This window comes from Pristiophorus japonicus, chromosome 3 (assembly GCF_044704955.1).
Source record: "Pristiophorus japonicus isolate sPriJap1 chromosome 3, sPriJap1.hap1, whole genome shotgun sequence".
Classification (NCBI taxonomy): Eukaryota; Metazoa; Chordata; class Chondrichthyes; family Pristiophoridae; genus Pristiophorus; species Pristiophorus japonicus.
In genome coordinates this window covers 329,933,708-329,960,511 of record NC_091979.1, presented here as the reverse complement: position 1 = coordinate 329,960,511, position 26,804 = coordinate 329,933,708, and the positions used below count along the sequence as shown (strand labels likewise).

Here is a 26,804-nt window from a genome sequence, read left to right as displayed (position 1 = left end):
TCCATTATCCACCAGAAAGAAGGGGAATGGGAATTGGTGGGGAATCAGTGTCCCCAAATGTTGTCTCTCCCGTCTGGTGTAGCAATCCCCTCGGCACGGGAATGGAGACAAGTCCAGACCAAAACTGTGCGCAGTACTCCAGGTGTGGTCTTACCAACGCCCTGTACAGGTGTAGCAGGACTTCCCGACTTTTATACTCCATCCCCCTTGCAATAAAGGCCAGCATTCCACTTGCCTTCCTGATTACTTGCTGTACCTGTATGCTAACTTTTTGAGTTCGTGTACAAGAACCCCCAGATCCCTCTGTACTACAGCATTTTGTAATTGGCCCCATTTAAATAATAAATTGTTTTTTTATTTTTCCTACCAAAGGAGATAACCTGACATTTTACCACATTTTAGTCCATCTGCCAGATTTTTGCCCATTCACTGAGGCTATCTATATCACTTTGTCGATTCTTTGCGTCCTCTTCAACTTGCTTTCCAACCTATCATTGTATCATCAGCAAATTTGGCTACATTACACTGGGTTCCTTCATCCAAGTCATTAATATCAATTGTAAATAGTTGAGGCCCCAGCACTGATCTCTGCGGCACTCCGCTATTTACAGTTTGCCAACCTGAAAATTATCCATTTATCCTAACTCTGTTTTTTGTTAGTTAGCCAATCCTCTATCCATGCTGATATATTAACCCCAACCCAGTGAGCTCTTAGCTTGTGCAGTAACCTTTTGTGTGGCACCTTATCGAATGCTTCCTGGAAATCCAAATATACGACATCAACTAGTTTTCCTTTATCCACTCCGCTCGTTACATCCTCAAACAACTCCAGCAAATTTGTCAAACATGATTTCCCTTTCATAAAACCAAGCTGACTCTGCTTGACTGCAATATGATTTTCTAAATGTCCTGCTACTACTTCCTTAATGATGGACTCCAGTATTTTCCCAATGACATGGTAGGCTAACTGGTCTATAGTTTCCTGCTCTCCGTCTCCCTCCTTTCTTAAATCAGGGTGTAACATTTGCGGTTTTCCAATCCGCTGGGACCTCTCCAGAATTCAGGGAATTTTGGTAGATTACAACCAATGCATCCACTATCTCTGCAGCCACTTCTTTTAAGACCCTGGGATGCATGTCATCAGGTCCAGGGGACTTGTCCACCTTTAGTCCCATTAGTTTGATGAGTACTTTATCTCTAGTGATAGTGACTGTTTTAAGTCCCCCCTCTTCCCCCACCCCCCACCATGCAATAGCTCCTTGATTATCAACTATTGGGATGTTTTTAGTGTCCTCTACTGTAAAGACCAATAGAAAATATTTGTTCAAAGTCTCTGCCATTTCCATGTTTCCCAATATTAATTCTCCAGTCTCATCCTCTAAGGGACCACTTTAGCTGCTCGTTTCCTTTTTATATCCCTGTAGAAGCTATTACTGTCTTTATATTTCTTGCTGGTTTTCTCTCATCTGCTATCTTCTCTGTCTTTATCATTTTTTAGTCATCCTTTGCTGGTTTCTAAAAATTTCCCAATCCTCTGGCCTTCCACTGTCCTTCGCAACATTGTATGCCTTTTTATTCAATTTGATACCATCCTTTACTTCCTTAGTTAGCCAGGGATGGTTCATCCTTCTCTTAGCATCTTTATTTCTCACTTGAATAAATCTTTGCTGAGAGTTATGGAATATCTCCTTAAATGTTTGCCATTACGTTTCTACTGTCTTGCCCTTTAACATATTTTCCCAGTGCACTTGGTGTCAGTGACAAGGGTTGGTTTATATCACATGGGAGGAGATCGGTGTCAGTGACTGTGGGATTGGCTCAACCATCATTGCCCTGACCAAGGCCTTTGGCACTGTCAACCGTGAGGGATTGTGGAGTGTACTCTACACATTCGGCTGTCCATATTCCCAACATGAGACTCCCAAAGCAAGTGCTCTACTCGGAGCTTCGACAGGGCAGGGACAATGGGTGGGCGGGGCTTCAGGGTGTCTGTCAGTTTGATTGGACACATGTTTGTTACAGGTCAGTGGCCCCTGAAAGGGAGCCTTGTTGTGCTGATTGTTGTCTGGTGACCCTGGTCCACCCCGGGCTCACCCTATTGGGCCAGCACCAAAGGCCCAGTGTCCACCAGAGAAAATCAGCAGCTCATTGATTTTATTCTCACTCTGCGCACAGCGGGTGTAAAACTGAACCAAACCTGAAAAGCTGGAAATGCATCATCGCAGTCACACTGGGGAGAGGCTGTTCACCCACTCTGAATGTGGGAAGGGATTCACTCGGTCATCTGACCTGCTGAGACACCAGCGAGTTCACAAGTGACTGCAGGAGTTGGATTCTACTGTTATTGTTGCTCTTAATCACATCCTGACTGAATTGTGTTCGTTCTGTCAGTTGGGGTTTGTTTCTGCTGATAATAACTGGGCTGGAGTTCAATATTTTCATATTTCAAACAACAGAGTGTATTGATATTTGATGTCTCGACGATAAGAGGAGACTAATTGATGTCCTGTTACTGACTGCTCCATTTTGTGCCTTTTCTCCTTTCTAACTCTGGATTATTTCAGTTCTCTTACCTTCGGTTACTCGCAGTGCCAAATCCCAGTTCCCCTTACCTTCCACCGTGCTTCTAACCTTGGTATTGAGGGACGGTGTTGGTAACACGCCCGGGATCACTAAACACAAAACCCAGTCTGTTAATCACTTTCAGATACTGGATTTAGCGTGTGCCCCACAACATCTCTCTCCCCTTTGATGTGTGAATGGAGCAGCACGCCTGCAAACCTGGTTTCAATTGAAATTTGAATCCACTCGGCAAACGTATTTTAAAAAATATGTACATGTAAACTGATCACATCAAATAATTGGCAAAGGTTTAAAGTCACCAAGATGAAGAAGTAAACACATCACGGGCCAATAACCCAGCTCTATATTCACAGGAGAAAGTCTGTTATATAACTCCTGGAATGTCAGTTGGTGAGATGAGACTGAATCACTTTATATACACAACAGCATCCATTCCCACTGTCCCCACATTTACAGAGTTGAGTCAGGTGGGATCACCAGGCTCAGGCTGAACGATTGGTTGAAGGTATATCCACACACAACAGGTTCCTGTTTCTCCCCGCTGTGATTGGTGTTTTTACAAAGGCTGATGATCAGGTGATCCTGATCAATCCGGGAATCTGGCAAATCTGGACACGATGTTTGGATTGAGTTTCCCAGCTGCAGATCCTCCCCTTCTAATACCTGGTGCTTACAAACATTGTTTTTTTTTGAAATTCGTAGCCAATCGTTCCAATTCTTTGTCAAATCACAAACGCCAGAGGTCACCTTGCACACGCCAAGGATCACTCTGCGCCAATGCTCTTAGCCAAAAGGCCTAGAGCCACTGCACCGTTCCTGGAAGTACTGCAATACCAGGTTCGTGCCATGGAGGTGGATGGGTCAGGTCCCCCACACACCTCCATGGAGGTGGATAGGTCAACCCACCCCACCCACCTCCTGTTTCCAAAAAAGCAAGCATATACCTTCCTGATCCAGGGAGAACCACCCGGAGGTCATGGTGGCTACTCCCCTGTCAGGTCAGTTACGCATGATCTTAGCCAAAAGGCTTACAAACATTGTTACTGTAAGTACAGGATAGAAAAACAGAACAGACAATTCTAGATTCAAAACAACATCCTGTCCCTCCACTCACACTGCCCGGGTGATTGATGGCGGCTCCGGGCCAATAGGAAGAGCCGGGGCAGGGCTAGAGGACCGAGCGGGCAGTTGGTCCTCCAACCAATCGGAGTGTGCGAGGGGCGGGGCTTGCGGCCCCCAGTGGGCGGGGCTGAGCCCGGATCTCCCGCACTGAGCATGCGCGGGCGGTGGCGGCGACAGTTAGTGGAACCCGGATGATGTGGGACACGAGACATAGAAACATAGAAAATAGGTGCAGGAGTAGGCCATTCGGCCCTTCTAGCCTGTACCGCCATTCAATGAGTTCATGGCTGAACATGCACTTTAGTACCCCATTCCTGCTTTCTCACCATACCCCTTGATCCCCCCAGTAGTAAGGACCTCATCTAACTCCCTTTTGAATATATTTAGTGAATTGGCCTCAACAACTTTCTGTGGTAGAGAATTCCACAGGTTCACCACTCTCTGGGTGAAGAAGTTTCTCCTCATCTCGGTCCTAAATGGCTTACCCCTTATCCTTAGACTATGACCCCTGGTTCTGGACTTCCCCAACATTGGGAACATTCTTCCTGCATCTAACCTGTCTAAACTCATCAGAATTTTAAACGTTTCTATGAGGTCCCCTCTCATTCTTCTGAACTCCAGTGAATACAAGCCCAGTTGATCCAGTCTTTCTTGATAGGTCAGTCCCGCCATCCCGGGAATCAGTCTGGTGAACCTTCGCTGCACTCCCTCAATAGCAAGAATGTCCTTCCTCAGGTTAGGAGACCAAAACTGTACACAATACTCCAGGTGTGGCCTCACTAAGGCCCTGTACAACTGTAGCAACACCTCCCTGCCCCTGTACTCAAGTCCCCTCGCTATGAAGGTCAACATGCCATTTGCTTTCTTAACCGCCTGCTGTACCTGCATGCCAACCTTCAATGACTGATGTACCATGACACCCAGGTCTCGTTGCACCTCCCCTTTTCCTAATCTGTCACCATTCAGATAATAATCTGTCTCTCTGTTTTTACCACCAAAGTGGATAACCTCACATTTATCCACATTACACTTCATGTGCCATGCATTTGCCCACTCACCTAACCTATCCAAGTCGCTCTGCAGCCTCATAGCATCCTCCTCACAGCCACCCAACTTAGTGTAATCCGCAAATTTGGAGATACTACATTTAATCCCCTCGTCTAAATCATTAATGTACAGTGTAAACAGCTGGGGCCCCAGCACAGAACCTTGCGGTACCCCACTAGTCACTGCCTGCCATTCTGAAAAGTACCCATTTACTCCTACTCTTTGCTTCCTGTCTGCCAACCAGTTCTCAATCCATGTCAGCACACTACCCACAATCCCATGTGCTTTAACTTTGCACATTAATCTCTTGTGTGGGACCTTGTCGAAAGCCTTCTGAAAGTCCAAATATACCACATCAACTGGTTCTCCCTTGTCCACTCTACTGGAAACATCCTCAAAAAATTCCAGAAGATTTGTCAAGCATGATTTCCCTTTCACAAATCCATGCTGACTTGGACCTATCATGTCACCTCTTTCGAAATGCGCTGCTATGACATCCTTAATAATTGATTCCATCATTTTACCCACTACTGAGGTCAGGCTGACTGGTCTATAATTCCCTGTTTCTTTTAAAAAGTGGGGTTACATTGGCTACCCTCCACTCGATAGGAACTGATCCAGAGTCTATGGAATGTTGGAAAATGACTGTCAATGCATCCGCTATTTCCAAGTGGGTTGTGGGGGCGGGGCAGGAATTGGAGCAGCGAGTGGGGCTCGTGTAGGGCCCAGGGCCCAGTAACAGGCCCGAGGCTGAGCCCGGGAACAGGGCCGGCTCAGTGGGGTCACCTTGTTGCAGGAAGGAGGACATTTAGCTTAACATGAAATGCTGATATTTGTGTGATGGGGTTTAGACGGGCGAGGTTTATCCAGTCAGTTGGATGTGAGCTGAAACATGTGCACTTGGAGCGGAGAGCCAGAGACACTCTGCACAGCCCACACATCACTTGTTTCCCACTTGGCCCAAAAGGAATACATTAATTGCAACAATTTACTTGATTTGACTTTAAATACTTTAGTTTATAAATTTAATCATGCTTCTCTAATTTTATTTGTTAACTCAGATTCACAGCCTCATTTTATTTCTTCCTCTGAGCCCCTCAACTTCATCTGGCAGCGTAATGTTGGCGAGTGGTGATTGATTGCCCTGGGAACCAACAGGAAGAGAGCTCAGAGGTCGGAGGGCCCAGGGAGCAGCGTGTTCTGCAACCAATCGCGGTGCTTGAGGGGTGGATCCTGAGTCGGCCAATCAGGTGAGTCAGTGTGAACCCCTGTTAAACTGTTCATCTTTTAAAAGTTAAATCGAGATTCAGACGCTTCAGTGCCAAGTGGACCAGGTGTTTGAAGATCATTCATTTCCCTCATGTTGCTGTTAGTTAAAGGGATAGAGATTCATTTCCCCTCATTATGCATCTTTAGTAGTTAAACAAAAATCCTTCCTGTTAATAGTGAGTCACATTCCGCACTGGGGGAGAGGGCTGGTGGCTTCAGCCTTTAAAATACTCCTCTTGATCAAATCCCTCCAAAACCTCGCCCCTCGCAAACTCTGTAATCTCCTCCAGCCCGCCATCCCTCTTAATACGGAGAAATCAAGACAAACAATTTTCAGTGTCAGAAGGGTCGGTAACCAGAGGACACCGATTTAAGGTGATTGGCAAATGAACCAGATGCTACACGAGGGGGCAAATTAAGCAGTGAGCTGTTCTGGCCTGGAACACACTGCCTGTAAGGTGGTGGAAGAAGATTCACTCGTAACTTTAAAAAGAGATAAATACTTGCGTTGAAAACATTAGCAGTGTTATGAAGCAAGAGCAGGGGAGTGGGTCTAATTCTACAGCTGAGGAGGGGCAAAAGAGGAAAGAATGTTCCAGAGAAACTAGAACTGTCTGTTCAGAATTGCTATCCTGGGCAGGGTAGGTCAGTCCATGGAATGTACACCCTGGGCAGGGTAGGTTAGTCCATGGAATGTACACCCTGGGCAGGGTAGGTCAGTCCATGGAATGTACACCCTGGGCAGGGTAGGTCAGTCCCATGGAATGTACACCCTGGGAAGGGTAGGTCAGTCCATGGAATGTACACCCTGGGCAGGGTAGGTCAGTCCATGGAATGTACACCCTGGGCAATGTAGGTCAGTCCATGGAATGTACACCCTGGGCAGGGTAGGTCAGTCCCATGGAATGTACACCCTGGGCAGGGTAGGTCAGTCCATGGAATGTACACCCTGGGCAGGGTAGGTCAGTCCATGGAATGTACACCCTGGGCAGGGTAGGTCAGTCCATGGAATGTACACCCTGGGCAGGGTAGGTCAGTCCCATGGAATGCACATCCTGGGCAGGGTAGGTCAGTCCATGGAATGTACATCCTGGGCAGGGTAGGTCAGTCCATGGAATGTACACCCTGGGCAGGGTAGGTCAGTCCATGGAATGTACACCCTGGGCAGGGTAGGTCAGTCCATGGAATGTACACCCTGGGCAGGGTAGGTCAGTCCATGGAATGTACACCCTGGGCAGGGTAGGTCAGTCCATGGAATGTACACCCTGGGCAGGGTAGGTCAGTCCATGGAATGTACACCCTGGGCAGGGTAGGTCAGTCCATGGAATGTACACCCTGGGCAGGGTAGGTCAGTCCATGGAATGTACACCCTGGGCAGGGTAGGTCAGTCCATGGAATGTACACCCTGGGCAGGGTAGGTCAGTCCATGGAATGTACATCCTGGGCAGGGTAGGTCAGTCCATGGAATGTACACCCTGGGCAGGGTAGGTCAGTCCATGGAATGTACACCCTGGGCAGTGTAGGTCAGTCCATGGAATGTACACCCTGGGCAGGGTAAGTCAGTCCATGGAATGTACAGCCTGGGCAGGGTAGGTCAGTCCATGGAATGTACACCCTGTGCAGGGTAGGTCAGTCCATGGAATGTACATCCTGGGCAGGGTAGGTCAGTCCATGGAATGTACACCCTGGGCAGGGTAGGTCAGTCCATGGAATGTACATCCTGGGCAGGGTAGGTCAGTCCATGGAATGTACACCCTGGGCAGGGTAAGTCAGTCCATGGAATGTACAGCCTGGGCAGGGTAGGTCAGTCCATGGAATGTACACCCTGTGCAGGGTAGGTCAGTCCATGGAATGTACATCCTGGGCCATGTGGGAAGTCCTCGATGACCACGTTGTGGGAAATGTCACCAGCTGGAGCAGCTCGAGCTCCGGGTTTCGGAGCTTGAGGGCGTCTGGCATCACTGCAGTGCTTCCACGAGGCTGAGAGCTTCGTGCAGAGCATGTTTCAGGAGGTGGTCACCCCGCAGCTTAAGAGGCAGAGAGGGATTGGGTTACCGCCAGACAGATGAAGGAGGACCAGGCAAGTAGTGCAAGAGTCCCCTGAATGCACCTCGCTCTCCAACCAGTATTCTGTTCTGAGTACTGGTGCGGGCGATGGTTCCTCTGGGGGATTACAGCCAGAGCCAAGTCTGCAGCACCACGGGTGGCTTAGCTGCAAGGGGGTGGTGGAAGAAGAGTGGAAGAGCAGCAGGGGTAGGGGATTCGATAGTTAGGGGAGCAGGCAGGCGTTTTCTGCAGCCGCAGACGTGACTCCAGGATGGTATGTTGCCTCCCTTGTCCCAGGGTCAATTATCAGTGAGTGGCTGCAGGACATTCTCAGGGGGGAGGATGAACAGCCAGAGGTCGTGGTCCATATCGGCACCAATGACATCGGTAGAAATAGGGATGAGGTCCTGCAGGCAGAGTTTAGGCAGCTAGGAGAGAGATTAAAAAGCAGGACCTCAAAGGTAGTAATCTCCGGATTACTCCCGGTGCTACGTACTAGTGCATACAGAAATAGGAGGATAGAACAGATGACTGCGTGGCTGGAGCGATGGTGCAGGAGGGTTGGGTTTAGATCCCTGAGGCATTGGGACCATTTCTGGGGGAGGTGGGACCTGTACAAGCCAGACAGGTTGCACCTCAACAGGGCCGGGACCAATATGCTCACGGGGGTGTTTGCTCGTGCTAGAGGGTTTAAACTAGCTTGGCAGGGGGATGGGAAACTGAAGTAGATTCGGAAGGGAGAGAAGAAAAGCTGGAATGGAAGGCAGAAAATTAGCAAGCGAGATTGGAAGGCAGAGGAAATAAAGGCTAGAAAATAGACAACAAGGGAGTTTGGTAGTGCTAAATGGTATATACTTCAATACAAGGAGTCTAGGGAATAAGGCAGATGAGCTGAGAGCACAGATAGACACGTGGCAGTATAATATTATAGCTATGACTGAGACATGGCTAAAAGGGCAGGGAATGGCAGCTCAACATTCCTGGTTACAGGTTTTTAGACGAGATAGAGGGGGCAATAAAAAAGGATGGAGGGTCGCAATATTAATTAAGTAATAATTATAGCAGTGAGGAGGGATGATGTGTTTAAAGGATCATCAAATGAGGCTATACGGGTTGAACCGAAGAACAAAAAAGGGGCAGTCACATTGCTGGGAGTGTACTATAGACCCCCAGTCAGAGGGAGATAGATGAGCAAGTGTGTTGGCACATTTCTGAGAGCTGCAAAAACAATAGCAATAGAAATCAACAGCGCAGGAGGAGGCCATTCCGGCCCATCGTGTCCGCGCCGGTCGACAAAGAGCCACACGGCCCTCGGTCAGCAGCCCTGAAGGTTACATATAAACCTATGAACAATGAACAGTGATAGGGCAGTAATAGTCGGGATTTCAACTATCAATATTAACTGGGATAGATTTAGTGTGAAAAGTATAGAGGGAGCAGAATTCTTGAAATGCATTCAGGTGAAGGTTTTTAGCCAGTATGTAGCAAGCCCAACAAGAGAGGGTGCGGTTCTGGACTTTGTTTTAAGGAATGAAGCTGGGCAGGTGGGAGGGGTATCAGTGGGAGAGCGTTTTGGTGGTAGGGGTCATAATTCAGTTAGATTTAGGGTCGTTATGGAAAAAGACAAAGCTAGACCAGGAATAAAGGTTCGCAATTGGGGAAAAACTGATGTTACGTACCCGAGATGTGATTTAGCCAAAGTGGACTGGAAACAGCTACTTGAAGGTAAATCAGTGTCAGAGCAGTGAGAGACATTCAAGGAGGAGATAGTGAGGGTTCAGAGCAAGTATGTTCCCTTAAAGAAAAAAGGTTGGACGAACAAATCTAAAGCTCCCCGGATATCAAGGGGCATACAGGGTAGGATAATGAAAAAAAGGGAAGCTTATGACAGATACCGAGGGCTAAATACTGCAGAATCTCTCGGGGTATAGAAAGTGCAGGGTTGAAATTATCAAAGAAATTAGGAAAGCAAAGAGAGAGCATGAACAAATATTGGCAAGTAAAATCAAGAAAATCCCAAAGCTGTTTTAGAAATACATTCAGAGCAAGAGGATAACTAAAGGAAGAGCAGGTCCTATTAGGGACCATAAAGGTAATCTGTGTGTGCAGGCGGAAGATGTGAGTATGGTTCTTAATGAATACTTTGCATCTGCTTTCAAAAAGAGAGGGGCAATGCAGACATTGCAATCAGGGAGGAGGAGTGTGAAATATTAGTTGAAATAAACATAGTGAGAGAGGAAGTATTAAGGGGTTTAGCGCCTTTCAAGGTGGATAAATCACCGGGCCCAGATGAAATGTATCCCAGGCTGTTAAGAGAAGCAAAAGAGGAAATAGCAGAGGCTCTGACCATCATTTTCTAATCCTCTGGTTACAGGTGTGGTGCTGAAGGACTGTTAATGTTGTATCATTGTTTAAAAAGGGAGAAAGGGATATACCGAGTAATTACACGCCAGCCAGCCTAACCTCGGTGGTGGGAAAATTATTGAAGGGACAGGATAAATCTTCATTTAGAAAGTCACGGTTTATTCAAGGACAGTCAGCATCGATTTGTTAAAGGAAGATCGTGTCTGACTAGCTTGATTGAATTTTTTGAAGAGGTAATCAGGAGGGTCGATGAGGGTAGTGTGTCTGATGTGGTGTATATGGATTTTAGCAAAGCTTTTGATAAAGTCCCACATGGCAGACTGGTCACGAAAGTAAAAGCCCATGGGATCCAAGGCAAAGGGACAAGTTGGATCCAAAATTAGCTGAGAGGCAGGAAGCAAAGAGTAATGGTCGATGGGTGTTTTTGTGACTGGAAGGCTGTTTCCAGTGGGGTTCTGCAGGGCTCAGTACTAGGTCCCTTGCTTTTTGTTGTATATATCAATGATTTGGACTTGAATGTAGGGGTATGATTAAGAAGTTTGAAGATGATACAAAAGTTGACCGTGTGGTTGATAATGAAGAAGAAAGCTGCAGACTGCAGGAAGATATCAATGGACTGGTCAGGTGGACAGAGCAGGGGCAAATGGAATTCAATCGGGAGAAGTGTGAGGTAAGGCATTTGGGGAGGGCTAACAAGGAAAGGGAATACACATTAAATGGTAGGACAATGAGAAGTGTAGAGGAACAGAGGGACCTTGGAGTGCATGTCCATAGATCACTGAAGGGAGCAGGACAGGTAGATAAGGCATACAGAATACTTGCCTTTATTAGCCGAGGCATAGAATACAAGAGCAGTGAGGTTATGCTTGGACTGTATAAAACACTGGTTAGGTCACAGCGAGAGAACTGCATGCAGTTCTGGTCACCGCATTACAGGAAAGATGTGATTGCACTAGAGAGGGTACAGAGGAGATTTAGGAGGATGTTACCTGGACTAGAAAATTTAGCTATGAGGAAAGATTGGATAGGCTGGGGTTTTTTTTGGAACAGAGGAGGCTGAGGGGAGACCTAATTGAGGTGTATAAAATTATGAAGGGCCTAGATAGAGTGGATAGGAAGGACCTATTCCCCTTAGCAGAGGGGCAACAACCAGGGGGCGTAGATATAAAGTGTTAGGAGGTTTAGAGGGGAAATCTCTTCACCCAGAGGGTGGTGTGGGTCTGGAACCCACTGCCTGAAAGGGTAGTAGAGGCAGAAACCCTTGTAGCATTTAAAACAAACTTGGATATGCACTTGAAGTGCCGTGACCTACAAGGCCATGGACCAAGAGCTGAAAAGTGGGATTTGACTTGATAGCTCTTTGTCGGCCGGCACGGACACGATGGGCTGAATGGCCTCCTTCAATGCTGTAAACTTCTGTGATTCTATGATCCTGTACTGACAGTGATGATGTTTGTAAATCATGAGAAATATAGAAGATGAAGGGGTGATCTAATTGAGGTGTTTAAGATGATTAAAGGAGTTGATAGGATGGCTGGAGAGAAACTATTTCCTCTGGTGAGGGAGTCCACAACAAGGGGACACAACCTTAAAATCAGAGCCAGGCCGTTCAGGGTGATGTCAGGAAACACTTCCTCACACTAATGCTGATTGGCTGTTCTCTTGGTTGGAGAGTCGGGAACTAGGGGTCACAGTCTCAGGATAATGGATGGCCATTTAGGACTGAGATGGGGAGAAATGTCTTCACTCAAAGGTTTGTGAATCTTTGGAATTCTCTGCCCCAAAGAGCTGTGGATGCTCAGTCGTTGAGTGTATCCAGGGCTGAGATCGATAGATGTTTGGACACTAAAGAAATCCAGGGATACGGAGATAGTGCGGGAAAGTGGAGTTGAGGTAGAAGATCAGCCTTGAACTTATTGAATGGCGGAGCAGGCTCTAGGGGCTGCTTAGCCTACTCCTGCTCCTATTTCTTATGTTCTTAAAGCGTAGTGGAAATTCGGAACTCTGTTCCCCATAAAACGGAGGCTGGGGACCAATTGAAAATCCCAAAACTGAGATTGATAAATTCTTCTTAGGCAAGGGTATTAAGGGCGATGGAACCAAGGCCGATAGACGGAGTTAAAATACTGATCAGCCACAATCTAATTGAATGGCGGGACAGGCTCAAGGGGCTGAATGGCCTTTTCCTGTTCCTATGTTCCTACTTCCAGTGATGACTTTTGTAAACAGCTTTTACAGGGGATTAGAAGGGTGGATATGCAGACAGGATTAAACCTGGGTCCCTCCTGTTCCTTTGACTCAGTCACACTGGGCGTTACCTTTACCCACTGAGCCATTGGGAGGAGGGTCCAGTGACCCTGCTGGAAAATGCACATGTGAGGCCTCAGGTGAGGACAGTGGAATAGCCTGTTGACACTCACTGTCGAGGTTCTCACATGGAGATTGGGCACATGGGTCACATATTGGAGAGAAACTGGTGAGTATAGTACTGAACCCAGCCAGAGTCAGTACCTTCAGGGGAGGGGAACCAGTGAGTGTAGAACTGAACCCAGCCAGAGTCAGCACCTTCAGGGGAGGGGAACCAGTGAGTGTAGAACTGAACCCAGCCAGAGTCAGCACCTTCAGGGGAGGAGATCCAATGAGTGTAGAACTGAACCCAGCCAGAGACAGCTCCTTCAGGGTAGGAGAGGAGAGAAGGAAGAGAAGGATAAAATAGAAGGAATTTGTGCCTTGTGCCTTGCTCTCTCCCTGGATCCTAGAACTACCGAACTCGCTGATCCCTCCTGAAGTCTCCAGTCTCTAAAGCTGAAGCTTGGTGGCCCTCAGTCCCCACTCCTTCATTTACCTCCCCTTCTCTCCTCCTCTTTCCCCCTGGGTTGTGTTCCACACTCTGGGCCTTGGGTCTTCCCTGGGGACTCTCAGTATGAACAAGGGGATGTGTATTGAGACAGGATGTCCCAGCTCTCCTCCCCCTGGGTTGTGTTCCACACTCTGGGCCTTGGGCCTTCCCCAGGGATTCTCAGTATGAACAGGGGATGTGTGTTGAGACAGGATGTCCCAGCTGCCCACCTTTAAAGGGACAAGGAGAGGACCAGCTGGGCTGAATAGCCCTGCTTTATGACATCACTGCAGTGCCTGGCAACTAACCTCCCTGAGGCCTGCTCATTATAGAAACATAGAAACATAGAAAATAGGTGCAGGAGTAGGCCATTCAGCCCTTCTAGCCTGCACCGCCATTCAATGAGTTCATGGCTGAACATGCAACTTCAGGACCCCATTCCTGCTTTCTCGCCATACCCCTTGATCCCCCTAATAGTAAGGACCTCATCTAACTCCTTTTTGAATATATTTAGTGAATTGGCCTCAACAACTTTCTGTGGTAGAGAATTCCACAGGTTCACCACTCTCTGGGTGAAGAAGTTCCTCCGCATCTCGGTCCTAAATGGCTTACCCCTTATCCTTAGACTGTGACCCCTGGTTCTGGACTTCCCCAACATCGGGAACATTCTTCCTGCATCTAACCTGTCTAACCCCGTCAGAATTTTAAATGTTTCTATGAGGTCCCCTCTCATTCTTCTGAACTCCAGTGAATACAAGCCCAGTTGATCCAGTCTTTCTTGATAGGTCAGTCCCGCCATCCCGGGAATCAGTTTGGTGAACCTTCGCTGCACTCCCTCAATAGCAAGGATGTCCTTCCTCAGGTTAGGAGACCAAAACTGTACACAATACTCCAGGTGTGGCCTCACCAATGCCCTGTACAACTGTAGCAACACCTCCCTGCCCCTGTACTCAAATCCCCTTGCTATGAAGACCAACATGCCATTTGCTTTCTTAACCGCCTGCTGCACCTGCATGCCAACCTTCAATGACTGATGTACCATGACACCCAGGTCTCTTTGCACCTCCCCTTTTCCTAATCTGTCACCATTCAGATAATAGTCTGTCTCTCTGTTTTTACCACCAAAGTGGATAACCTCACATTTATCCACATTATACTTCATCTGCCATGCATTTGCCCACTCACCTAACCTATCCAAGTCGCTCTGCAGCCTCACAGCATCCTCCTCGCAGCTCACACTGCCACCCAACTTAGTGTCATCCGCAAATTTGGAGATACTACATTTAATCCCCTCATCTAAATCATTAACGTACAGTGTAAACAGCTGGGGCCCCAGCACAGAACCTTGGGCTACCCCACTAGTCACTGCCTGCCATTCTGAAAAGTACCCATTTACTCCTACTCTTTGCTTCCTGTCTGACAACCAGTTCTCAATCCATGTCAGCACACTACCCCCAATCCCATGTGCTCTAACTTTGCACATCAATCTCTTGTGTGGGACCTTGTCGAACGCCTTCTGAAAGTCCAAATATACCACATCAACTGGTTCTCCCTTATCCACTCTACTGGAAACATCCTCAAAAAATTCCAGAAGATTTGTCAAGCATGATTTCCTTTTCACAAATCCATGCTGACTTGGACCTATCATGTCACCTCTTTCCAAATGCACTGCTATGACATCCTTAATAATTGATTCCATCATTTTACCCACTACCGATGTCAGGCTGACCGGTCTATAATTCCCTGTTTTCTCTCTCCCTCCTTTTTTAAAAAGTGGGGTTACATTGGCTACCCTCCACTCCATAGGAACTGATCCAGAGTCAATGGAATGTTGGAAAATGACTGTCAACGCATCCACTATTTCCAAGGCCACCTCCTTAAGTACTCTGGGATGCAGTCCATCAGGCCCTGGGGATTTATCGGCCTTCAATCCCATCAATTTCCCCAACACAATTTCCCGGCTAATAAGGATTTCCCTCAGTTCCTCCTCCTTACTAGACCCCCCGACCCCTTTTATAACCGGAAGGTTGTTCGTGTCCTCCTTCATGAATACCGAACCAAAGTACTTGTTCAATTAATCCGCCATTTCTTTGTTCCCCGTTATGACTTCCCCTGATTCTGACTGCAGGGGACCTACGTTTGTCTTTACTAACCTTTTTCTCTTTACATATCTATAGAAACTTTTGCAATCTGTCTTAATGTTTCCTGCAAGCTTCTTCTCATACTCCATTTTCCCTGCCCTAATCAAACCCTTTGTCCTCCTCTGCTGAGTTCTAAATTTCTCCCAGTCCCCAGGTTCGCTGCTATTTCTGGCCAATTTGTATGCCACTTCCTTGGCTTTAATACTATCCCTGATTTCCCTTGATAGCCACGGTTGAGCCACCTTCCCTTTTTTATTTTTATGCCAGACAGGAATGTACAATTGTTGTAGTTCATCCATGCGGTCTCTAAATGTCTGCCATTGCCCATCCACAGTCAACCCCTTAAGTATCATTCGCCAATCCATCCCAGCCAATTCACGCCTCATACCTTCAAAGTTAGCCTTCTTTAAGTTCTGGACCATGGTCTCTGAATTAACTGTTTCATTCTCCATCCCAATGCAGAATTCCACCATATTATGGTCACTCTTCCCCAAGGGGCCTCGCACAATGAGATTGCTAATTAATCCTCTCTCATTACATAACACCCAGTCTAAGATGGCCTCCCCCTAGTTGGTTCCTCGACATATTGGTCTAAAAAACCATCCCTTATGCACTCCAGGAAATCCTCCTCCACCGTATTGCTTCCAGTTTGGTTAGCCCAATCTATGTGCATACTAAAGTCACCCATTATAACTGCTGCACCTTTATTGCACGCACCCCTAATTTCATGTTTGATGCCCTCCCCAACATCACTACTACTGTTTGGAGGTCTGTACGCAACTCCCACTAACGTGCCTCCTTTTTGTTTCCCTCTATCTCCCTGCATTGGTTCCCATCCCCCTGCCATATTAGTTTAACTCCTCCCCAACAGCACTAGCAAACACTCCCCCGAGGACATTGGTTCCGATTATGGGCTGGGTTTAGCATTTGATGGGACAGTGCAGAGGGAGCTTTACTCTTTATCTAACCCTTGCTGTACCAGCCCTGGGAGTGTTTGATGGGACAGTGTAGAGGGAGCTTCACTCTGTAACTAACCTGTTGTACCTGCCGCAGGAGTGTTTAAGAACATAAGAAATTGGAGCAGGAGTAGGCCATTTGGCCCATCGAGCCTGCTCCTCCATTGAATATCATGGCTGATCTGATCATGGACTCAGCTCCACTTCCCTGCCCTCTCCCCATAACCCTTTACTCCATTATCGCTCAAAAATCTGTCTATCTCCGCCTTAAATATATTCAATGTCCCGGCCTCCACAGCTCTCTAGGGCAGAGAATTCCACAGATTTACAACCCTCTGAGAAGAAATTTCTCCGCATCTCAGGTTTAAATGGGCGGCCCCTTATTCTAAGACTATGTCCCCTAGTTTTAGTTTCCCCTATCAGTGGGAACATCCTCTCTGCATCCACCTTGTCGAGCCCCCTCATTATCTTATAAGTTTCAATAAGATCACCTCTCATTCTTCTGGATTCCAATGTGTAGAGGCCCAACCTACACAACCTTTCCTCATAAGTCAACCCCCTCATCTCCAGAATCAACAGAGTGAACCTCCTCTGAACAGCCTCCAATGCAAGTATATCCTTCCTTAAATACGGTGACCACAACATATGAAGGTTAAGATCACCTGATTATTGCCGTTCCTTTTTTACAAGCCTCCATGATTTTTTGATTTATGCTTCGTCCAATCGTGTAGCTGTTGGTGGCCCTACAGACTACGCCCACCAGCGACTTTTTCCCTTTATTATTCCTTATCACCACCCAAACTGATTCAAGCTCTTGATCCTCTGAGCCAATATCGTTTCTCACTAACGCACTGATCCCATCCTTTATTAACTGTGCTACCCCACCTCCTTTTCCTTTCTGTCTGCCCTTCTGAATTGTCAAATACCCTGAATATTGTGTTCCCAGTCATGGTCACCTTGCAACCACGTCTCTGTAATGGCTATCAGATCACACCCATTTGTATCTATTTGTGCCGTCAACTCATCTATTTTGTTACGAATGCTTCGTGCATTTAGACAAAGAGCTTTTAAATTTGTTTTTTTACCCTTTTTTCCTGCTTGTTTCCTCTGTCCTTCAAACTCACTTTCTACATGTTTGATGGGACAGTGTAGAGGGAGACTTGCTCTGTATCTAACCCCGTGCTGTACCTGCCCTGGGAGTGTTTGATGGGACAGTGTAGAGGGAGCTTTACTCTGTATCTAACCCCCTGTACCTGCCCTGGGAGTGTTTGATGGGACAGTGTAGAGGGAGCTTTACTCTGTATCTAACCCCCTGTACCTGCTCTGGGAGTGTTTGATGGGACAGTGTAGAGGGAGCTTTACTCTGTATCTAACCCCCTGTACCTGCCCTGGGAGTGTTTGATGGGACAGTGTAGAGGGAGCTTTACTCTGTACCTGACCAGAGCGTGTTTCAGGCACACACTCGGTGCTCAGAAAACCCGTAGAATACAGAGTAGACGTGAAACCAGCCAGTGTCAGTACCTTCAGGGGAGGGGAACCAGTGAGTATAGAACTGAACCCAGCCAGAGTCAGTACCTTCAGGGGAGGGGAACCAGTGAGTGTAGAACTGAACCCAGCCAGAGTCAGCACCTTCAGGGGAGGGGAACCAGTGAGTGTAGAGCTGAACCCAGACAGAGTCAGTACCTTCAGGGGAGGGGAACCAGTGAGTGTAGAACTGAACCCAGACAGAGTCAGTACCTTCAGGGGAGGGGAACCAGTGAGTGTAGAACTGAACCCAGACAGAGTCAGCACCTTCAGGGGAGGAAGAAATGATGGAGATGGTGCGATGGGTTTGGGTTTCAGCACAGGGAGGAGGGAGAGTGTGTGGGACGGGGATTTACTGTGTTGCTGGAACAAGACAGGAAAGAATGTTCCATAGAAACTAGAATTGTCTGTTCTGAATTTCTATCCTGTACTTAGTGATGAGTTTTGTAAACTGCTCTTACAGGGTATTGGAAGGGGGGGAGTTGCAGATGGGAAACACAAACCAAACATCACGTCAAGATCTGACGGAGTCAATCGATGCATCAGGACCTGAATATCATCGGCCTTTGAAAGTGGAAGGAGAAATGTTTGTCTGTTCTGTCTGTGGGAAAAGATTTCAAATAGCTGTGTGACTGGAAAAGCACCGAGACACACACCCGAGTGAGAGTGTTCCAGTGCACTGCCTGTGGAAAGAGCTTTAACCAGTTACACAGCCTGAAAAAACGAACAGTGGAGAGAAACCGTACATGTGTTGTGTGTGGACCAGGCTTCAACTGATTGTCCAACCTGGAGAGACACAAGGACACCGGCACCACGGAGAAACCGTGGGAATGTGGGGACTGTGGGAAGGGATTCAGTTACCCGTCTGATCTGGAAACTCATTGACGCAGTCACACTGGGGAGAGGCCATTCACCTACTCCGTGTGTGGGAAGGGATTCACTGGGTCATCCAGCCTTGTAGCTCACCAGTGAGTTCACACTGGGGAGAGACCTTTTAAATGTCCGGACTGCGGGAAATGCTTTAAAAGTTCCGGGCACCTGAGGCGCCATAAACTTGTTCACTCTGATGATAGAGCTTTTAAATGTTCTGACTGTGAGAAAAGTTTTGAAACCAAAATGATTCTGCTGACACACCAGCGAGTTCACACTGGGGAGAGGCTGTTCACCTGTTCTGTGTGTGGGAAGGAATTCACTCAGTCATCCGACCTCACTTCACACCTCCTTGTTCACACCAGTAAGAGGCCTTTTAAATGTTCTGACTGTGAGAAGAGCTTTAAAATAAATAGTCTGATGATGCACCAACACACTCACACCGGGGAGAGACCGTTCACCTGCTCAGTGTGGGAAGGGATTCACTTGTTCATCCAGCTTGCTGAAACACCAGCGAGTTCACAAGTGACTGCAGGGGTTGGATTCTGCTGTGAAATACATCGGGACTGAACTGTGTTCATTCTGACAGTTAGGCTGTGTTTCCCCTGTAACTGGGCTGGAGTTTAATTTTCTGGATATCTGACAAATAAATCAGCTTTGGTTTCAACACACAGAGTGTCGATTCCTTGATTTCTCCAACATAAGAGGAGACTAATTGTTGTCCTGTTATCAACTGTTCCTTTTTTGGAACTTTTCTCCTTCATTTAACAAAGACCTGTCCTTATGTAGCGCCTCACATGACCTCAGGATGTCCCAAAGTGCTTTACATCCAATGAAGTACAACATCATCAAAGTACATTTGAAGTGCATTCACTGTTGTCGTATAGGAAATGCAGCAGATAATTTGCACACAGCAAGCTGCCATGAACAGCAATGGCCAGATAATCTGTTTCAGTGAAATTGGTTGAGAGCTGATGGGGCCTCGGTTGAACGACTCATCTGAAAGATGGCAACGCTGTACCTGCCCTGGGAGTGTTTGATGGGACAGTGTAGAGGGAGCTTTACTCTGTATCTAACCCCGTGCTATACCTTCCCTGGGAGTATTTGATGGGACAGTGTAGAGGGAGCTTTACTCTGTATCTAACCCGTGCTATACCTTCCCTGGGAGTGTTTGATGGGACAGTGTAGAGGGAGCTTTACTCTGTATCTAACCTGAGCTGTACCTGCCCTGGGAGCGTTTGATGGGACAGTGTAGGGGGAGCTTTACTCTGTATCTAACCCCGTGCTGTACCTTCCCTGGGAGTGTTTGATGGGACAGTGTAGAGGGAGATTTACTCTGTATCTAACCCGTGCTATACCTTCCCTGGGAGTGTTTGATGGGACAGTGTAGAGGGAGCTTTACTCTGTATCTAACCTGAGCTGTACCTGCCCTGGGAGCGTTTGATGGGACAGTGTAGGGGGAGCTTTACTCTGTATCTAACCCCGTGCTGTACCTTCCCTGGGAGTGTTTGATGGGACAGTGTAGAGGGAGCTTTACTCTGTATCTAACCCCGTGCTGTACCTACCCTGGGAGTGTTTGATGGGACAGTGTAGAGGGAGCTTTACTCCGTATCTAACCCCGTGAGGCACCTGACTGGAGAATGCTTCAGGCACAGACTAGGTGCTCAGAACATCCCATTCCCTGACATCCATAACCTCGATGAGAACAAAATTTAACCCAAAGATAAGAGAAACCCATCAGCTGTCCCTGGACACAGATGCGGAGGGACAGTGAGTGTCCCGAACATTGTTGTACAGAGTGTTCGATGGTTTATCCCTGGGGCTGAGCCTTTTGGTGATGATTTGAATTTGATGCCCTCGAGTTACTGACTCACCCACTGGTGGAAATAGTTTTTCCTCATTTACCTGATCAAATTTTGAACCCCTCCCTCAGATCTCCAGTTACCCTTTGTTCTAATGAAAAGAGCCCCAGTTTCTCCAATCTCCCCTGATAACTAAAGCCTCTCTTCCCTGGTATCGTCTCAGTGAATCTCTCTGCATCCTCTCCATGGCCTTCCTGGTGTAAGATCCCCAAAACCTGACACAATATTCGAACTGCAGCCTAACCAATGATTTGTGCAGGTTTACATGACCTCTGCCCTTTTGTACTCCACACCCCTATTTATAAAACCGAGGACCCCATGTGCTTTTTAACCACACGATCAACTTGCCCTCCCACTTTTAAAGCTTTGTGTATCTGAAGCCCTTGTATGTTTGAGAGATATTAACATAACATGGCTAAAACACATTGACATAAACTGGCTGTTATAATGTGCATCATGGGAAAGAGAAGTTTAGTCTGAGTTAGAAACTTAAACAATCGATTCACTGCCGACAGGTCACCATGGTAACACTGAGACATTCCATTCACTGAACCCACTGTTGGAATCTGTAATCAGATCAGGGGAAAGAACAGGGTTTGTCTGTTAGTATCCGCAATGTAAGCTCAAACCAGAGTGAGTAACACAATAGATTAGAACATAAGAACATAAGAATTCGGAACAGGAGTAGGCCATCTAGCCCCTCGAGCCTGCTCCGCCATTCAGTAAGATCATGGCTGATCTGGCCGTGGACTCAGCTCCACTTACCCACCCTCTCCCCGTAACCCTTAATTCCCTTATTGGTTAAAAATCTATCTATCTGTGACTTGAATACATTCAATGAGCTAGCCTCAACTGCTTCCTTGGGCAGAGAATTCCACAGATTCACAACCCTCTGGGAGAAGAAATTCCTTCTCAACTCGGGTTTAAATTGGCTCCCCCGTATTTTGAGGCTGTGCCCCCTAGTTCTAGTCTCCCCGACCAGTGGAAACAACCTCTCTGCCTCTATCTTGTCTATCCCTTTCATGATTTTAAATGTTTGTATAAGATCACCCCTCATCCTTCTGAACTCCAAGGAGTAAAGACCCAGTCTACTCAATCTATCATCATAAGGTAACCCCCTCATTTCTGGAATCAGTCTAGTGAATCGTCTCTGTACCCCCTCCAAAGCCAGTATATCCTTCCTTAAGTAAGGTGACCAAAACTTATAGATTATAATGTGTGATGTTTATACCTGTAATTGTGAAACTATAAGAAATAACAACTAACAGCAGGCAGGGGAGTTTAGGGATAATGAGAAATTACTGAAGAAAAGTAAGTGCTGGGAACCAGGGAAAGTGTCCGTGTAAATCACAGATTAGAGAAGTTCCAGCTGTCTTTTCCTCACTTCCTGCCCAAACCCAGCAGAGAAGACAAAGCAGAGTCCGGTGCCAGAGGTGGATCAGTGCAGGGTATAAAAGTGAGGGGAGACTGATGTAAGGGGGCAGTGGGGACTGGAGACACCGGAGATCAAGCTCAGGGCCCCCGAGGTTCCATCCAGCGGGCTGACCTGGTGTCAGTTACTGTGAACACATGGGACTTGCATCTTTACTCTGACGTGGTAGAGCACAGAGAATCTGCTCAAATTATATTTCTTAATAAGGTATTAAAGTTGCTGATACTAGACTCTCGAACCTGCTAATTAATTAGACATAGTATTAGCTCGAATCAAACCAAACATCACATCAAGATCTGACAGAGTCACTTGATTCATCAGGACCTGAATATCATTGGCCTTTGAATGTGGAAGGAGAAATGTTTGCCTGATCTGTCTGTGGGAACAGATTTCAAACATCAGTGTGACTGGAAAAGCACCGAGACACCACCCCCCCCACCCCCCGAGTGTTCCAGTGCACTGTCTGTGGAAAGAGCTTTAACCAATTACACAGCCTGAAAAACATCGCACCATTCACAGAGGGGAGAAACCGTACACGTGTTGTGTGTGTGGACCAGGCTTCAACTGATCATCCAACCTGGAGAGACACAAGGATACCTGCACCACGGAGAAACCGTGGGAATGTGGGGACTGTGGGAAGGGATTCAATTACCCGTCCCAGCTGGAGATTCATTGATGCATTCACACTGGAGAGAGGCTGTTCACTTGCTCAGTGTGTGGGAAGGGATTCACTCAGTTATCCAAGCTCCAGACACACCAGCGAGTTCACACTAGGGAGAGACTGTTCACCTGCATTGAGTGTGGGTATCTTCTGACACACCGACTTGTTCATACTGTTAAAGAGATCATTTAAATGTTCTGACTGTGTGAAGAGCTTTAAAAGCACAAAGGATCTGCTGATGCACCAGGTCCTCACGCTGGGGAGAGGCTGTTCACCCGCGCCGTGTGGGAAGGGATTCGCTCAGTCATGCACGCTGCTCAGACACCAGCGAGTTCACAAGTAACTACAGCGGTTGGATTCTGCTGTTAATTACGGCAGCGTGGAGGCTCCAACCTGCGAGAAACCACCAGCCGCAGGTCGGGGCCACAAAAGGAGCGGAGGTGCGGCAGCCCGGGAGCAGCGCGAGCTGGTGCAGGAGGGCGACGACTTGGAGAAAGGCGACTGGATCGGACGTCACCAAAATCAAGGTCGCTGATTGGAGCGTGGGCAGGTACAGCAGGAGACATGGCAAGCAGTAGAGGAATGGTCAGGTCAAAGCGAAGGGGCGGCGAGAAATTTTAGAGCGACGTGATCGGGGCCCAGAAGAGGCGAGGGCCCAGGGGCAGCACGGGCCAGCCCACACTGCGATATGTGTGTGCACTAGGTCCATGCAGCAGAGCTGATCTCCAGTCGTCCTGGGTAACCCTTGCCACTGGACCAAGACCTAGCTCTGTCAAACCCGTGTGGGGGCTGGTGTGCAACGGCCACCACACGTCAAAATAATCCACCCACAGGCATCTTCCACCCTTCAACATGTCGTTCGGGACCTGGAATGTCAGGTCCGTCATTGAAACACCTGTGAACTCATCCCGTTTTGGCGTGGAAGCAAGTCATCCTCGATTTGAGGGACCGCCTAAAGTATTGACATCCAGTACTGAATCATGTTCATTATGGCAATTGTGCTTTATTTCTGCTGATATTAATTGTCATATACGTATACTATGCTGGTACAACTCAAGGGTGCAACTTTGGGAGGCCCAGGCAGGAGCTGTATAAAAGGCTGGTCACCACACGGTGAAAGCACTCTGCAGACAATAAAGAGACTCAGGTCACAGCAATTCAAGCACAGCACTAGGCCTCGTGGTGTTATTCTACAGATAAGTAGAGACATATTAACTGGCGACGAGTACAGATCATGGACTTACACGCAGAGATGGCTGCCGTTGGTAGTTTGGAAATGTTGACAGAGGATGAAGCCTTTACTCGGGTTTCACTGGCCAGGTATCGCTTCTACACACACCGCCGCACCGAGGGCCAGGATTTAGCGGAATATGTCGCAGACCTACGAAAGCTCGTGGAACCATGTGAATTTGGTGAACTCAACAATGTGTAGCGGGACGTTTTTGTGACGGGATGGGACGTGAAGCAGACCATCACCTTAAGCCAGGCGTTCACGACCTTAACGTTGAGATTCTTCCAGAATCAAAACTCACTGGCAAGTACTGCGCAGAAAATAACTGTTAGTCGGACTAATTCTTTGATCCAGAGTCCACCAAGGGGTGTAAATGTGAATCGTTTAACATGCTGGCGTTGCGTGGGTAACCATCGGGCCCGTCTGTGTCGATTCAGACACTGTGTGTGCAAAGGCTGTGGCCAAAAGGGCCACCCACAGCAAATGTGCAGAAAAACTGCGACTCAAAACGTGGCAGAGGAGTTGGCAGGAGGTTTCTGATCCAGCAAGGATCATAAAGTACAAGCTAGAGAGGTGACTCAGCCCGAGGGGTGCACACCTTCACTATCGAAAAGTCCCTCCATGATGATGAAAGTCAAGATAAATGGCATTCCTGTCTCCATGGAGTTGGACACGGGGGCGAGTCAGTCACTTATGAGCCAGAAGGCATTTGAGAGGCTGTGGGGCAACAAAGAACAAAGACCCAAGCTGAGTCCGATTCAGACAAAGCTGCGCACTTACACCAAGGAACTGATCCCAGTTATTGGCAGTGCGAATGTAAAAGTATCCTATGATGGAGAGATACACGAATTGCCACTGTGGATTGTACCAGGCGATGGGCCAACGCTGCTTGGCAGAAGCTGGATGGGGAAGATTCGGTGGAACTGGGAAGACGTCAAAGCACTATCTTCAGTGGACGATGCTTCCTGTGCTCAATTACTGAGCAAGTTTTCATCCTTATTTAAACCAGGCATCGGCAACTTCACAGGCACCAAAGTGCAGATCCACTTGGTCCCCGAGGCACGGCCTGTTCATCACAAGGCTCGAGCGGTCCCTTACATGATGAGGGAGAAAGTGGAGATCGAATTGGACAGACTTCAACGCGAGGGAATCATATCACCAGCCGAATTCAACGAGTGGGCCAGCCCGATTGTTCCGGTACTAAAGAGCGATGGCGCGGTCAGAATCTGCGGCGACTACAAGGTAATGATCAACCGAGTTTCATTACAGGACCAGTACCCGCTACCCAAAGCCGATGATCTCTTTGCGACATTAGCTGGGGGAAAGGCGTTCACCAAGCTAGATCTAACCTCTGCTTACATGACCCAGGAACTGGCTGAGTCATTGAAAAAATTAACGTGTATTAACACACACAAGGGACTGTTTTTGTATCAAGGTGCCCGTGTGGGATCCGCTCAGCTGCAGCCATCTTCCAAAGGAACACAGAGAGTCTGTTGAAATCAGTTCCATGCACCGTTTTATTTCAGTATGACATCCTAATCACTGGTTGAGGCACCACTGAACACCTGCACAACCTGCAAGAGGTTTTAAGTTGGCTAAACAAAGTCGGACTGCGGCTGGAACGATCCAAGTGTGTCTTCCTGGTGCCAGAGGTAGAATTCCTGGGGAGGAAGATTGCGGCAGACGGCATCAGGCCCATGGACTCGAAAACAGAGGTCATCAAGAATGCACCCAGATCACCAAATGTAACGGAGCTGCACTCGTTCCTGGAACTCCTCAACTATTTTGGTAACTTTCTTCCAGGGTTGAGCACCTTGCTCGAACTGCTGCACAAGTTGCTGTGCAAGGGAAACGACTGGATTTGGGGTCAAAATCAAGAGGCTGCCTTCAAAAAGGCCAGAAACTTGCTGTGTTCAAACAAGTTACTTGTATGACCCAGGTAAACATCTAGTTTTAGCATGTGACGCGTCATCGTATGGTGTCGGGTGTGTTTTACAGCAAACAAATGTGGCGGGTAAACTCCAACTGGTTGCATACGCTTCTAGAAGTCTATCCAAGGCCGAAAGAGCCTACAGTATGGTCGAGAAGGAGGCTTTGGCCTGTGTCTATGGGGTAAAAAAAAATGCACCAGTATTTATTCGGACCCAGGTTCGAGTTAGAAACTGACCACAAGCCCCTAGTCTCACTGTTTTCAGAAAGCAAAGGCATAAACACCAATGCTTCATCGCGAACCAAAGATGGGCACTAACACTGTCGGCCTACGATTATACGATCCACCACGGGCCAGGCACTGAGAACTGCGCCGATGCCCTCAGCCGGCTACCGTTGCCACCACCGGGGTGGAAATGGCGCAGCTCGGAGACCTGTGCCTGGTCATGGACGTCTTCGAAAACAAAGGGTCACCCGTAACGGCCCGGCAGATCAAGATCTGGACCAACCAGGACCCTGTGTTATCACTTGTAAAAAGTTGCGTTCTCAATGGGGGCTGGTCAGCGGTCATAAGAGAAATGCAAGACGAGGTAAAGCCGTTTCACCGTCGTAAAGACAAAATGTCCATCCAATCAGATTGCCTCTTAAGCGGGGAACCGCGTCATCCTGCCAAAAAAAGGCAGGGCAACCTTCATACGCGACCTACACAATGCCCACCCTGGCATAGTCATGATGAAGGCTATCGCCAGGTCCCACATCTGGTGGGCCGGCATTGACTCGGACTTGGAGTCGTGCATGTGCCAGTGTAACACTTGCTCATAATTGAGCAATGCCCCCAGGGAGGCTCCACTTAGTCTGTGGTCCTGGCCCTCAAAACCATGGTTCAGGATCCACATAGATTATGAGGGCCCTTTCTAGGAAAAATGTT

The 26,804-nt window shown here is 47.7% G+C and overlaps 1 pseudogene; it reads left to right on the top strand.

The window, feature by feature from the left end:
* LOC139260404 (zinc finger protein 850-like) overlaps positions 1-26,804 on the top strand; it is a 563,299-nt pseudogene that overhangs the window by 32,681 nt on the left and 503,814 nt on the right.